The sequence below is a fragment of the Phascolarctos cinereus genome, unplaced genomic scaffold (genome assembly GCF_003287225.1).
Source record: "Phascolarctos cinereus isolate Bilbo 61053 unplaced genomic scaffold, phaCin_HiC Scaffold_4;HRSCAF=312, whole genome shotgun sequence".
NCBI classification, from domain to species: domain Eukaryota; kingdom Metazoa; phylum Chordata; class Mammalia; order Diprotodontia; family Phascolarctidae; genus Phascolarctos; species Phascolarctos cinereus.
Window position 1 is genome coordinate 291,416,230 of NW_027555847.1, and position 14,320 is coordinate 291,430,549.

General features: G+C 41.4%; 1 protein-coding gene across 8 annotated transcripts in view; it reads right to left on the reverse strand.

Moving 5' to 3' along the window:
- The window catches only part of CAST (calpastatin), a 122,751-nt gene that overhangs the window by 75,487 nt on the left and 32,944 nt on the right, over positions 1 to 14,320 (reverse strand). For 2 of the 8 annotated variants that reach the window (XM_078153117.1, XM_078153116.1), the window contains exon 1: positions 13,211 to 13,353. The exons of 5 other annotated variants lie outside the window; for them this stretch is intronic. The gene's annotated coding sequence lies outside the window, so the exon portion shown is untranslated. Of the gene's footprint in view, positions 1 to 13,210; positions 13,354 to 14,320 lie in introns of those variants that run through there. One more of the 8 variants, XM_078153118.1, reaches the window with a different exon arrangement.

The window sequence follows — 14,320 nt, forward strand, 5'->3', positions numbered from 1 at the left end:
AAAACACCTTAGTCCACGATTTCACCACCTCTTCCCTGTACTGTAGCAGTAGCCTTCTAAGTGATTTTCCTGTATTCAGTATCTCTCCTCTTTCCCATACAATCTCACAGCTATCAAATCAATTTTCCAAAAGCACAGGTCTGATCATATCACTCACCGGCTCAATAAATTTCAGTTACTTCAAGGATCAAATACAAATTCCTGAGTTTGGCATTTAAGCCTGTTATAAAGGCTTATCAAGACTGAAACCATATTATTCTCCCTCATGTACCCTATATGCCACCCAGTTTTCTGTTTTGGCCTGAAACCCTGAGGGTCTTCCCCTCCCAGACTAATTTTTTTTTCATTATGTGAAAGATGCTATCCTCTGCCTCATTTCTTCCCTAGCCTTAATCACTGAATGGGCACTGCCTCAGACAAACTGAGACCTATTAAAGATCTTAGCTTGAAAAGGCCAAGGTCCCCCGTTGCATCCAGGGCCATCCCTCGTCATCCTGATCTACATCTGGCCACTGGACCCTGATGGCTCCAGAGGAGGAAGTGAGGCTGATGACCTTACATAGTGCTGCCTCACTTAAATCCAATTCACTTGCATGTCATGGCATCACCTCCCTGATATCATGGTCCTCTTTGAGAATGCACAACAAACAACAACATGTCACCCAAACTGGTGTCTTTGCAGTTACCTATTCTTAGGGTCCCATCTCCTGCCCCTGAACCTTTGCACAGATTGTTCCCAATGCTTGGAATGCTCTCTCTCCTCACCTGGTTTTATTCAAGGCATAATTCAGTTGCTACCTCCTACAGGAAGTCTTATCTGATCTCCCTGGCTGTTAGTGCTCTTTCCCTCCCCTCTCATTAGATTTGTCTTTATTTTGTCTCTAAAAGATCTATACACTAGTTATTTTCTCCCAGTGGAATGTGAGCTCCTTGAGCAATGTGACCATGTATTTTTCTTTGAATCCCCAGTGCCCAGCATAGTGTCTGACATATAGTAAGTACTCCATATAACTGCTTACTAAGTTGAATGAAATTCTTGGGGGAAAGACACTTGTTCAATCCAGACTACCAAGAACTCCCTAATTTCTGATTTCTTAGCCCCTATGCATGAATTAGTTACAAATCAGTTAAATATTTAATTTATTTACAAATGACTGCTACTGGCCTTTTCAATAACAAAATGCAGCCATTAGCATTTTGGGTAATAGAAAGTTGGCATACAAAATAACCTATCAGCAAAATATTAACAAGAGAATTGCAGAAACAAAGAACAGTTTTTAAAAATCTATTGAATAATGTAACAAAAGTATCTAAAATAAAAACTGAATAATCTTTCAAGACTAACAGAAAAAAATTGAAGCAACAACCTTGTAACCTAGATATACTTGAATAATCACAGTAAGAAGGGTTTGTACAAATGGTGGCAAGAAATTGAGTAAAACACCACCTGATATCTAACATGGGACAGTATCTACTCAGTGGGAGCTGCCAAATATGAAAAAAGGAACCACAGTGAGAGAAATATGTTGTTCAAGATAAGGAATGTTAACCTCAAGGCCAAACTATCCCAACGGTATTTGCTCAGAGACCTGAGAGCTAACCTAGATTTTTTTCTGCTTTTTTACTTTAAGAGGAAGGAAGAGAAAGTGAAATAGCAACAATACCGGCCTCTCAGCCTGACAGAATGAAGCTTTTGCCCAGACTGATTAACATAGCAAACTTGTCAGAGCTATTGGTCAGAACAGGATTTTCTGGTCTCATTGAAATCTGAATGATTGAACTGATTGTAAGATGATGCCAATCAATCAATAAGCATTTATTAAGTCTTACTATGTGCCAGGCACTGTGTTAGGACTAGGGATAAAAAGTGAAAAGTGAGACAAGCCAGTCCTAGAAGGAAAGTCAGACATGTTCTACAGGAATACTTCTTAAAACAGTCCATTAAAAAAAGTGATAGCCTAAGTAAAGAAATGATGTTTCTAAGTGTACTGCTATGTACCAGTCACTGCACTAACCCTCCAGGGAATAAAATGAAAAGCAAAAGACAGCCTCTGACCTCAAGGAGCTTACAATCTAATGGAAGAGACAACATGCAAACCCCTATGAACTAACAAGCTACATATAGGATAAATAGGAAGTAATCAATCAAGGGAAGGCATTGGAATTAAGAGGGATTGGAAAAGGCTTCCTGCAGAAGGTCGAATTTTAGCCCAGTAAGTCAGTAGGCAGAGATGAGGAGGAAGAGCATTCCAGACATGGGGAATAGCCAGTGAAAATGTCTGGAACTGAGAGATGGAGTGTCTTGTAGGTGGAACAACCAAGAGGTCAGTGTCACTGGATTGAACAGTATGTGGTGAGAAGTACGGTGTAACAAGACTGGAAAGGTAAGAGGGGGCTAAGTTATGAAGGGCTTTGAATACCAAACACTTTGTACTTGATCCTGGAGGTGATAGAGAATCACTGGAGTTTATTGAGAAGGAGGGGGTGACATGGTTGTACTTGTACTTTACAAAAATCACCATGGTAGCTCAATGAAGGATGGACTGGAGTTGGGGAGAAGCTTGTGGAGGGCAGACCAACCAGCTGATGATTGCAACAGTGAGATGAGGGCCTGCACCAGGGTGGTAGCAGAATCAGAGGAGAGAGACGGGGCAGGGCAGTGTATTAGAGAGATGCTGCAAAGGTGAAATCTTTTGACTTAGCAACAGAATGGATTCAGGGGACAAGAGATACTGAGGAACTCCTCAGTATGCATGATAACAAGGTTGTGAGCCTGGGAAACTGGTGGATGGTGATGCCTTCCACAGGGAGGGTTGGCGAAAAGATAATGAGTTCTGTTTTGGACATGTTGAGTTTGCATGATATCCATTTCAAGATGTCTAACAAGACAACTGGAGATGTGAGACTAGAGGTCAGCAGAGAGGTTAGGACTGGATAAAGAGATTTAAGAATCATCAACACAGAGAAGATAATTGAATCCAGGCAGCTGATGAGATCACCAAGTGAAATAGTAGAGAAAGAAGAAAGGAGAATCCAGGGCACAGCCCCTGTAGGACACAGGGTTAGTGGGTGTGACTTGGACGAAGATCCAGTGAAACAGACTGAGGAGAACCAGGAGAGAGAGCCCCTAAGCCTAGAGAGAAGAAAATATCAAGGAGAAGAAGGTAGTGCTGAAGACTGCAGAGAAGTCAAGAAGGATGAGTATTGAGAGAAGACTATTGGATTTGACAATTAAGAGATCAGTGGTAACTCTGGAGAGAACAATTGTGGTTGAATGTTGAAGCTGGAAGCCTGACTGCAGAGAGAATGAGACAATGAGTACATTCATTTCATATCAAATTAAACTACGTTAGGCTGTATTTTTATGTAATATGTACACTTCATAGTATATGAGACAATCAGGTAGTGCAATGGATAGAGCACTGAGCCTAGAGTTGGGAAGAGCAGAGTTCAACTCTGGCCTCAGATTTACCAGCTGTGTGATCCTGGGCAAAACATTAACTTCTGCCTCAGTTTCCTCAACTGCAATATGGGGATTACCTCCCAGGGTTGATGTGTGGATCAAGTGAGATAATATTTGTAAAAAGCTTAGCACAGGGCCTGGCACATAGTAGGCATTTAATAAATGCATGCTTTCTTCCTTCTTTCCCGCACTACAGTTCTTCAGATTAGCCAATCTATACCATATGTTGGTGCTGTCTTCGAGAAGACTCGATACATAATTTTATTCTTTTCAAGTATTATAAATGTTTCCTTTGTTATATATGCTTTTATGACAAAGAACTGGTGAAATCAACCCAACCATATTATTAGCATATTATTTATACAAGGCCTTGTGATAGGTGCTGCTACGGACACATAGTCTCTGACACCTCAAGGAGCTTACAATCTAATAGGGAAGAAAAGACACATACTCAAATAACTGTAGTTATGCAAATAAGTATAATACAAGATAGTATGATAAATGTGCCAAGTCAAAGGGGTATAGTGGAAGGAAAGAGGCTATCTACTTGGAGTATGGAGAGGGGGATATTCAGGGAAGACTTCATGGGCACATGGTACTAATCTGGGACTTTAAGAAAAGACAGCATTTCAAAAGACAGAGATAGAAGTACAGGGAAGACTTCTTGTTTTTGTTGTTCATCCTTTATTTTTATTTTTTATTTTTTGGCCAGGCAATGGGGTTAAGTGACTTGCCCAGGGTCACACAGCTGGTAAGTGTTATGTGTCTGAGGCCAAATTTGAACTCAGGTCCTCCTCAATTGAGGGCCAGTGCTCTATCCACTGTGCCACCTAGCTGCCCCTCATCCTTTGGTTTTGAAGATGACTAATGACATCATGAGGATGATGTCTTGATTTGCAAATGAATTGGATATGAATGGGATAGAGCTGTGCAAAATCATCAATAAACTTCACTCTCTCCTCCAGAGTTATGGAAGTACAGTGGTAAGACAAAGGCCAAGATGACTGGTACTGGCCTAGGATGCAGTGGGTGACCTTGGCCTTTCTAAATTAAGGTCTTTCCCAGGTCTCAGTTTGTCTGAGGAAATGCCCATTCAGTGACTAAGGGCTAGATAAAAACTGAGACAAAAGATGGCCTAGTTTGCTATCATAAAAATCTTTCTAGTACAGAGGTAGCTAGGTGGCTCAGGGGATAGGGTATCAGGCTTGGAGTCAATAAGACCTGATTTCAAGGAAGTACCTACTCATTCAATGACTAAGGGCTAGGTAAGAATTGAGATAAAAGATGACCTAATTTGCTATCATAAAAGACTTTCTAGAACAGAAGTAGCTAGGTGGCACAGTGGATAGAGCACTGACCTTGAAGTCAGGAGGACCTGAGTTGAAATCTGGCATCAGACATTTACTAGCTGTGTGACCCTGAGCAAGTCACTTAACCCCAACTGCCTCAAAACAACAACTTGATTTCAAATCCTGCCTCAGACACTTACTAGCTCTTAAGTGATAGTGGGTAAGTCACTTAACCTCCTTTTGTTTCAGTTTCCCCATCTGTAAAATGGGGATAATAATAGCACCTACCTCCCATGGTTGATGTGAGGATTAAATGGCATATTTACAAAGTGCTTAACATAATGGCTTACACAGTAAATGCTACATAAATGTTAGTTATTATTATCATAATTTTAACCTTTTTGTGTCATGGACCCCTTTGGCAGTCTGGTAAAAAGTCTCCTCAGAATCATATTTTTAAATGCATTAAATTTAAAAAAACATAAGACTACAATGAAAACCAATGTTTAATGAAAATAAAGACAATTTTCTCCTCATCCCAGTTTATGGACCCCATGAAATCTATCTGTAGACTCCTTGTGGGGAGGTCCCAGGCCTGTGTACCTCATTTTAAGAACTGCTGTTCTAGATGGAAGTAATTTCATGTGCAAAGAAACAGAAACAGGGCACCATGGGGCATTTGTGGGAGTAGTGAGTAGTGCAATTTGACTGGAAATAGAAAGTACTACAGACTGTGTACAAGGGAGTGGCAGGAGATAAGGCTAGAGAAAAAGGCTGGGTCTATACTATGCCTGGTCTTCTATGCCACAATTAAGGAGTTTAGCCTTGATAGGCTATGGAAGACTTTTGAGCTGGGATAAGAGCTGTGCAAGAGGAAGATTAATCTATCAGGGGAGTGTAGGAATGGGTTACATGGGGAGGCCAGGAAGGAGACCAGTCAAAAACTACTGAAATAGTCCAGGCAAAAGGTAATGAGAGTTTGAATGGGAGTAGTAGCTATGGGAATGGACAAAAGAGGCATTACAGATGCCAGGTCAATGGACTTTTTAGTCACTGACAGATCTAGAGGATATCAAAGATGATTCTAAGGCTTCAAAGGCTAGGTAAATATGCACACAGCAATGCCATTAGCAGGAAAAGAACATAGCGGAAAAAAATCATGTGGTTTGAGTTTTAGAGGTCTGTGTTTGAATTCTGCATTTATGATCTTGAACAGATCATTGTAACTCTTTCTGAAAAGCAAGGGGATTACATTAGATAATCCCCAAATCTATTTTTTTTAATGAAATAGGGAAATCATAAGTCAGGGAGCTCCTATTCTAATGGTAGAGACAACACATATGGAAGGCTTCAGCTGCAAGTCAGATGGAAAGGTCCCACTGTCCTTGAGAGCTGGGATTGTCATGCTTTTCTGCTTGTATTTCCAGTACTTTTCACATGGTAAGCATTTAGTAAATGCTTCATTCTTTCATTCATAAAAAAGGCTCACAAATATAGATCTGGAAATGACCTCAAAACATCACTCAGTCTAACTCTGTCATTTTAAAGGTAACAAAACTGAGAGCCATAGAGGAAAAGTGACTTGTCCAAGATCACCGAGGTAATAAGAGACAGTGCTAGAATATGAACCCAGGACTTCTGGATTTGAACTCTGTCCTTGGTGAAGTAGAAAGAAGACTAGATGGGGTGTCAGGAAATCTAGGTTTTAGTCCTAGTTCTGCTGCTAATAAACTGTATTATCTTGGGGATTTCATTTACCTCTCTGATCTCAGTGTCCTCATCAGTAAGAAAGGGATTAGAATACATTAACAAGTGAAAAGGGTCATCGGGAAAGGAAGCGAGACCTACCTTGCAGTAAGAACTAAGTAAGCTCTTGCTATTTCTACCCCTCACCTCAAAAGGTGATGATCATTGAGATTTAATTGACCTACAGAACTAAAGCTTGAACTTGGTCTCCAGAGTCGCCTAAAAGCCCATCCCACAGTGGGGGTAGTGGTTCAATGCTGCATCCTAGATAAATTCCCTTTCCATGATATTGTTAAGTAAACCTCCTTTTCTTAAATGTTAAGGAAGTCTATGAATGTTTCATTTTGTTTCAATTCTGAAACTGACCTACCAGACCTTCCTGAGTCGGGTCTGACCTGACACATATATTTTAAATTTTATCCATGCCTTGAGGACAATGGTGCTCAAAAAATAATTTCTTGAATCAATGAATTAACATTGTTTACACTGGGGACATTGTATACTTTCACCCTCAGTAAGACCAGGTATACAAATCCGTGAGAAGCTTTGCAATGGGGCTTTACTCTTGTGAATTTACACACTATTACCTGGAACTTTTTTTTTGGCTATTTGTTTTATATTGTTAAATAAAAATGTAATTCAGAATTAACTACTGAGGATGAGCCTGGAAGCATATTATAGTTTCCATGTTTCAAAATACATTCCTAATTTCAAATACTTCAAACAATCATTCAAAAAGCATTTATTGAGCAGTTACTATATGCCAAGCACTGGGATAGGAGCTGGAGAATACAGATACAAATGTGAAACAGTCCGTGCCCTCCAGGGGTTTACATTCTATTGGAGGGCACATTTGCATCTGTGTGTGTGTGTGTGTGTGTGTGTGTGTGTGTGTGTGTGTGTGTGTGTGTGTGTGTGTGTGTGTGTGTGTGTGAGAGAGAGAGAGAGAGAGAGAGAGAGAGAGAGAGAGAGAGAGAGAGAGATTCCTCCTTCTTCCTTAAATAAATATATACAAAATACACAAGCGATAAATACAAGGTGGTTTGTGGGGGAAGGAAATCAGGAAAGGCCTCGTGTATCCAATAGAGCTCAAGCTGACTTTTTGACAAGACTAAAGACCCAAAGAGGTGGAGGTGAGATGGGTGTGCATTCCAAGCATGGGGAACAGCATGTATAGAGTCACGAAGAAAGGAAAGGGGATGATTTGTATAAGGAAAAGTAAGAAGGAAGGCTTGACTGACCTGCAGAGAATGTGTAGGGGATTTATGTATAATAAGCCTGGACTAATAGGTCGGGGTCATGTGGTAAATAGCTCCAAATAGCAATGAAGCTTATATTTGATTCTAGAGGTAACTGGTAGCCACTGGGGTTTACAGAGTAGCAACATGACATGGTAGGAAAGATCACTATAGCAGCCTTATGGAGGAAGGATTGTACCAGGGAGAGACTCAAAGCAGGGGAAACCAAGAAGGAAGTTATTATAATAGTCCATTGAGAGGTGAAGAAGGCCTAAACTGGAGTAGTGACTATGTGGGTGGAGAGGAGTAGACTGATGCCAGAGATGTGGAGGAAGATAGAAAGGACAAGATCTAGCAGCTGATAGGATGTGTGGGGTGAGTAAGAGTGATGAATAGAGTATGGCTTGGAAATTGAGAACCTGGATGACTGGAAGGATGGTGGTATGCTAGATAGAAATAAGGTGAAGTTCAATTAAATAACATATTCTCCTCTGGACAAGACAGACAAGTGATAGAGGTTCCAAAGGCTACTTAAAAAGGCACTACACTTTGCCACAATCAACTTTCTGGAAAATAGAGTGTAGCAAAATGTTTTATATGCTAAAACTTTTTTAATGGAGAAAAACCAATACAGAGATGCTCTCATAGATCTGCTGCACTCAAAATAATTTTCTGGTACACAGATTGTCAATAAAATATTACAAAACAAGACTTCTATATTTTTTAGTCCACTATTTCATTATGAATCCAACTTTCTCCTACTCTTCCAGACCTATCTTTGATCACCCAAATGCCCTCTTTTTGTAGAAGGCCCTACCATTCTTCTAGTTGCCCAGGCCTGAAGTTGTAAAATCATCTTTCTCTTCCTTCTCCCCCGACCCCAACAACCAGTTGACTGCCAGTTACCCAGATCAACAGCCCTGCACACCTCAGTAGATGACTTCATAAGACTCAGTAGCCTAGGAAGTATCACCCAGTGACATGCTAGCCTTCTGGTGATGAGTCTCTCTCTAAACTTAGCAAGGCTGTCTTTGGCTACAGACATAGAGTCCATTGCTGGGCAGTACCTGAAGTCTTTCTAGCTTGGCAGGACCCTTCAGAGCTTTTGCTCTGCTCATGTAACTGCTGAGAACCCAGAGTCACCTCTATGGTATGATGAATCATCAGTAGGACTTTAGTGGAGGATTCAAAAAGAGTCATATAATAGGTGAAGTTTTACTTATGAGTTCTTGGGTATCAGGACACTGTGACTGTCAGACCTTTTATATTTTCCATTTCATTAGAGTCATAAAGGACTAATAGTCAGACCTTTTGTACTCTACATTTCATTAGAGTCATAAAGGACTAATATAGTGGACATATTATATATAAGGACAATATAAAGAACATCAAGTCCAAACTTCATTTTACAGTAAGGAAATTTAGTCTCAAGGGAAGTAAAATGACTTTGCTCAAAAGTATACATGGGTAGCTAGGTAGTGCAGTGGTAGAGTGCCAGGCTCAGAGTCAAGAAAACTCATCTTCTGGAGTGCAAATCTGGCCTCACGTACTTACTAGCTGTGCGACCCTGGGCAAGTCATTTAACCATGTTTGCCTCAGTTTCTCATCTGTAAAATGAGCTGGAGAAGGAAATGGCAAACCACTCCAGTATCTTTGCCAAGAAGACCCCAAATGGGGTCACAAAGAGTTGGATGCGATTGAAATGACAACAAAGACAATGAAAGTACAAAAGGAATAATTATCAGAGCCAGGATTTGAACCCAGGTCATGTCACTCCAAATATAAGGGGGCTTAGTGGGTTTTTGGGGAGGTAGTAGAGGGAACTAAACAAACTTATGGAAAAACTATATAGCTATATACACACATACTATATATACTCCATATATATACATTTATATATACACTATATACTACAAACACACACACACGCGCACACACACACGTGCGCGCGAGCACACACACACACACACACACACACACACACACACGCACACACACACACACGTTCTGCTACAAGAGGTAGCACAGAACAGGATGTACAAAGCCTGAGTCAGGAAGACCTGGGTTCAAAGTGCTGCTTCTGTCACATAGGCAAGTCCCCCAACCCTTCTCTGCTCCCAGTGACTCCAAGATACAAGGCGCTCAGAAGGTGCTGATCTGCATTGGTGAATCAGAGGTTCACTCTCCCCAGAGAGTCACTGGTCCAATTCCAGGTGCACAGGAAAGGATAACTTGGACTTCCTGACCCACTGACTATTTAGTTATTGCAGATTTGAAACAAAAAAGTGAACAAATGCTAACAATCTGTAACATGCCTTAAAAGTGTAACCTTTTAAAACATATACTATGGTTACAACTTAACCTGGTAGAGAACAAATGTTTCTTCATTGATTATTCAGATACAATCCCGAAAAGGACTTTCAAGAAAAGATCACAAGGTAAAGTTTTTATAAATGGCTGATGCATGGAATTCAATGAAATAATTGTTTTCTTCTTAATAGCCTTTTTTTTTTAGCCTTCTCACTATTAATCTACATTAGTAACTATAACTTTTTACTGTGGAAAATGACATATGGTTAGTATGTTCTATATAGGACAGGCACAGCAGGGCCCAAGCGACATAGTGGGTAACTTCGATGTCCTGGGTTCCAGTCCTGCCTTTGACATACACTTGTTGGGCGACCAGGAGCAGGGTATTTAACCTCTCAGTGCTACAGATAATTCTTTAAGACTATACATTGCAAGCAAGCAGTTGTTCTGCTAGGAGCAGCTAGGGGACTCAGTGGATAGAGAGCACTGGGCCTGCAGTCAGGAAGACCTGAGGTTTTGTTTGTCCTTTGTTTTAGAAGAGGAACAATGACATCAGAGGGTGATGTCCTGACTTGCATGTGAATGGATATAAATGAGGGAGAGCTGTACAGAGTCATCAGCCTTTCTCTTCCACAGTCATCAAAGTCCAGTGGCAAGACAAAAGTCAAGATGACTGGTGAGGGCCTGGGATAGGTGGATGACCTTGGCACCTTTGATGTCTGACCAAGCTCTAAGTGCTCCACAGTGCCTGCCTCAGTCACCTTCATGGCCTTAGGGACAAACTGTTCTCATCTGCCCATTCTTGTAGAGGAAGTCCTCACCTGCTTGACGTAGACGTCACCCTAAGTCACCAACAGGTTTGAGGCCTGTCAGTTACCTGTCTGCTGAGATGGGGTGTGGTTGCTGGGCATGCTACAGCTTCTTGGAGCTACAGGTGAGAGTTGGGTGAAGGTGGACACCAAAGGAGGACGAACAGCCCTGAAAAGGGCTCAGCAAGCCCTCACACCAGAAGTGCTAGTCTTCCCTGAACACCCCATATGCCCCCTGGCATATGCCCCATAGCAGATAGTATGTAAATGTTTATTTGCTTTCCTCTCTTTGCTGCAGTGAGGACCCAGCTGAAGTTTAACTGAGTTCAAATCAGGCTTCAGACACTTACTAGCTATGTGACCTTGGTCAAGTTACTTAACCTTTGTTTGCCTAGGAGGCAGCTAGGTGACTCAGTGGATGGGGCACTGGGCCTAGAGTCAGAAGGACCTGAGTTCAAATCCAGCCTCAGACACTTACTAGCTGTGTGACTGTGGGCAAGTCACTTAACCTCTGTTTCTCTTAATTCACTGGAGAAGGAAAAGGCAAACCACTCCAATATCTTTGCCAAGAAAACCCCATGAACAGTATAGTTCTTGGGGTTGAGACAAGTTGGATACAACTGAATGACAAGCTGTTCATCAGTGAAGGCAGTTTCTATACTGGAAGTTCCTTACAATATAAAATAATCAGAGGGCCAGACCAAAAACAATCCAGAAATCATTATCTATTTATTTGGTAAATATGTGCTCTTCAACTATGTGAGCCTATTCAACCACAATAGATATTTTTGCCTGTTAAATGTTACAATCTACATAACTCAATAGAGGTTTTACTAAAAAGTTGGAAAGCATTGCTACATTCACATTGATTCCTGCTCCCATCTTGTCACAGAATTTACTCCATCATCTGGAGATAGAAGAACTTAATATTTTCTTTATGGATACATGATTTTGTAAACTGAAAAGTTTTCTACCAATGTAAGTATGCCAAGTTAAGCACTCCCTCCATCCACTATCATTCCCCTAGACTTATGATGGGAAGATTCACTATCGCAATTCAATTGCTGGGTCTCCAAGCAAAATTTTAGGAATGACCACCTTATTCTTGTTTACTGCAAAATACATACCTCTCTGTTGGCAAGATGGGCCTCCCTGCAATGCAGGGTTGACTGAGCAGTATAAACATCTATCCATATTGGAGAAACTTCATAAACCCATTGCTATATACTTCTGTACTCTCATTTGTATGGACAGGAAATCAGTATAAAGAGGCAGTTCTGGATTGAGCAGATTATCAAAACAACAAAGGATCTACATTCCAATCCTTGGACAAGTCACTTTGAATCTCTCTGGGTCTTACTTTCCTCATCTGTAAAATGAGGGAGTGGTGCTAGGTGGTCTCTAAATTCTATGACCTCATAATTTGATGAATAAAGAAATGACTTGTTGGTCTCAGATTTGGTTTGTAGTCCTATTTTTACTCCCCAGCAACCTGTCTGATGCTAGGCAAGTCACTTAAGTACTCTGTGCCTCAGTACCTATAGCTGTGAAATGGGGATAAGCATACCTGCTTCTTTCAATATTTCTGGCAATAGTATTTAACTGGAGTGGAAATACAGACCTTTTGGAAGAGTAACATTTATCAAAACCTAATGTGGTACTAAAGTATGGAGGAGTACAGAGGTCACAAGAAAAGATTTCCTTTGAGGATACCACACCCTATTTATGCAGTACTAGGTACATCACGATCAAAGAATGTTAGAGCTAAGAACAGGCCTTAGAGCTCATCTCATTTTACATATGAGGAAACTGAGGCAGAGAGAAGTGAAAATGGTGGTCAAGGTGACCCAGATGATCAGCAGAGGATACAAACTCTGTGCCTCCCAGGACAAACCTGGTGGTCTTTCTTTTTCACCATGTTCCTCCTTCTATATAAAGCTTCATGGTATTTATTTAAAGTGGTGAGGACAAATTCAATTTACTACAAAAGTAAAATTCAAGGTAAAATCTACAGGACTGCTAGTACTTCTTTCTTTCAGAATTCTGCTTAGGTCATACAGATGCCCTGTTGGGTAATCCCACCCCTTCTGTCTCTATCTCCATCTGCATTCCCAACTGAAAAGCTTAGCTGTGCTAGCTGGAGGGGAGCAAGGGAAGGGAGAAGCGGGGAAGAGACCCTATTTCAACTTCGAAATCACCCACAGAGCAACATTTCTTCAGCTCAGTAAAACGTCTGATCTCTCAAAGTCAGCAGTCAGGGAAGGCAGAGGTGAAGGGGAAAAGGCTGTCAGGAAAGTGACTGTAATTTAGAGATGCCAGAGCAGGGACAGGGAGCAGTCCCCAAGCAGTACTCACTTTACAGCAGGAAGCCTGAGCTGCTCTGAATTTCAGCTTCCTGTACTTCCGAGACCTTTATTTTCTGAACGTTTTCATTTTTTGCTTTCAGAGGAGCCTCGTTGTGGTTTCCGTTTTTACAGTCACTGCCTAGCCCTTCTCCCTTTGATAGGGCACAGCTGATCCCGAGGGTACCTTACGTATGTGGGTTCCGCCCTCCTGCCTATGTGGCCCCACCTCCTCTTACCAGGGAGTCCCAGACACCAGTTTCTTTCTGGGAAGAGGAGCGCATGGATAGGTTTGACTGATTTGTCGAAAGAGTTGCTATAAATAACTCAATTACAAATTTTTATACTGCCATGCCTGTGGAAACATATCACATAATGCACACAATCCGGCTGTTTGGATCAAAATTAGAACACTCAGAGGTGCCCTGGGGGGTTGGGAGAGGGCAGTGAGTGATCCAAAGCAGCTCAGATTATATAAAATAAACCACAAGTGAACCCACAAGGTCCAGAGTGGGATACAAATCTCAATGGCTGCAGGCTGTCCTTTTGCTATATCTCTTTGGGTGAGATGGGGGTAGAGTTGTGGGGGTGGGGGGTGGGGAAAGGAGAATGGCCAGAGAAGAGCCATATTGTCAAATCTCCCCAAACCCTGTTAAGGATTACTCTGCTTTTACCCCCACACTTCCCCCATTCCCTTCCTCCACGACCTTGTACCCACCTATGGTGGGGATAGGTATTTACAAACTCATTCATAAATAATGATAAACAAATAATCATCTGGGAATTTTTTTTAAAAGGTAGTCTGACTCTCCAGTTTAATATGGAACAAATTTTATGCTGGAGGAAAAGGAAGGGAGGGGACAGTAGAATGAAGGATAATTTCTGTAGTCATACATTGTAGCTCTTCAGCATTATAGGACTATGGATCTAGAAGGCCCTTAGAGGCTGTCCATTCCAACCCCCTTATTTGACAGAGAAAGAGACTAAGGGTCAGAGAGGTTGAGATCACACAGGCAGAGCTGAAAGGGCAGAGCTGGAATCTGAACCCAGGTTCTGTAACTCAGTTTTTTCATCTGTAAAATGGAGATAATAGCAGCTACCTTCTATGGTTCTTGTGATGGTC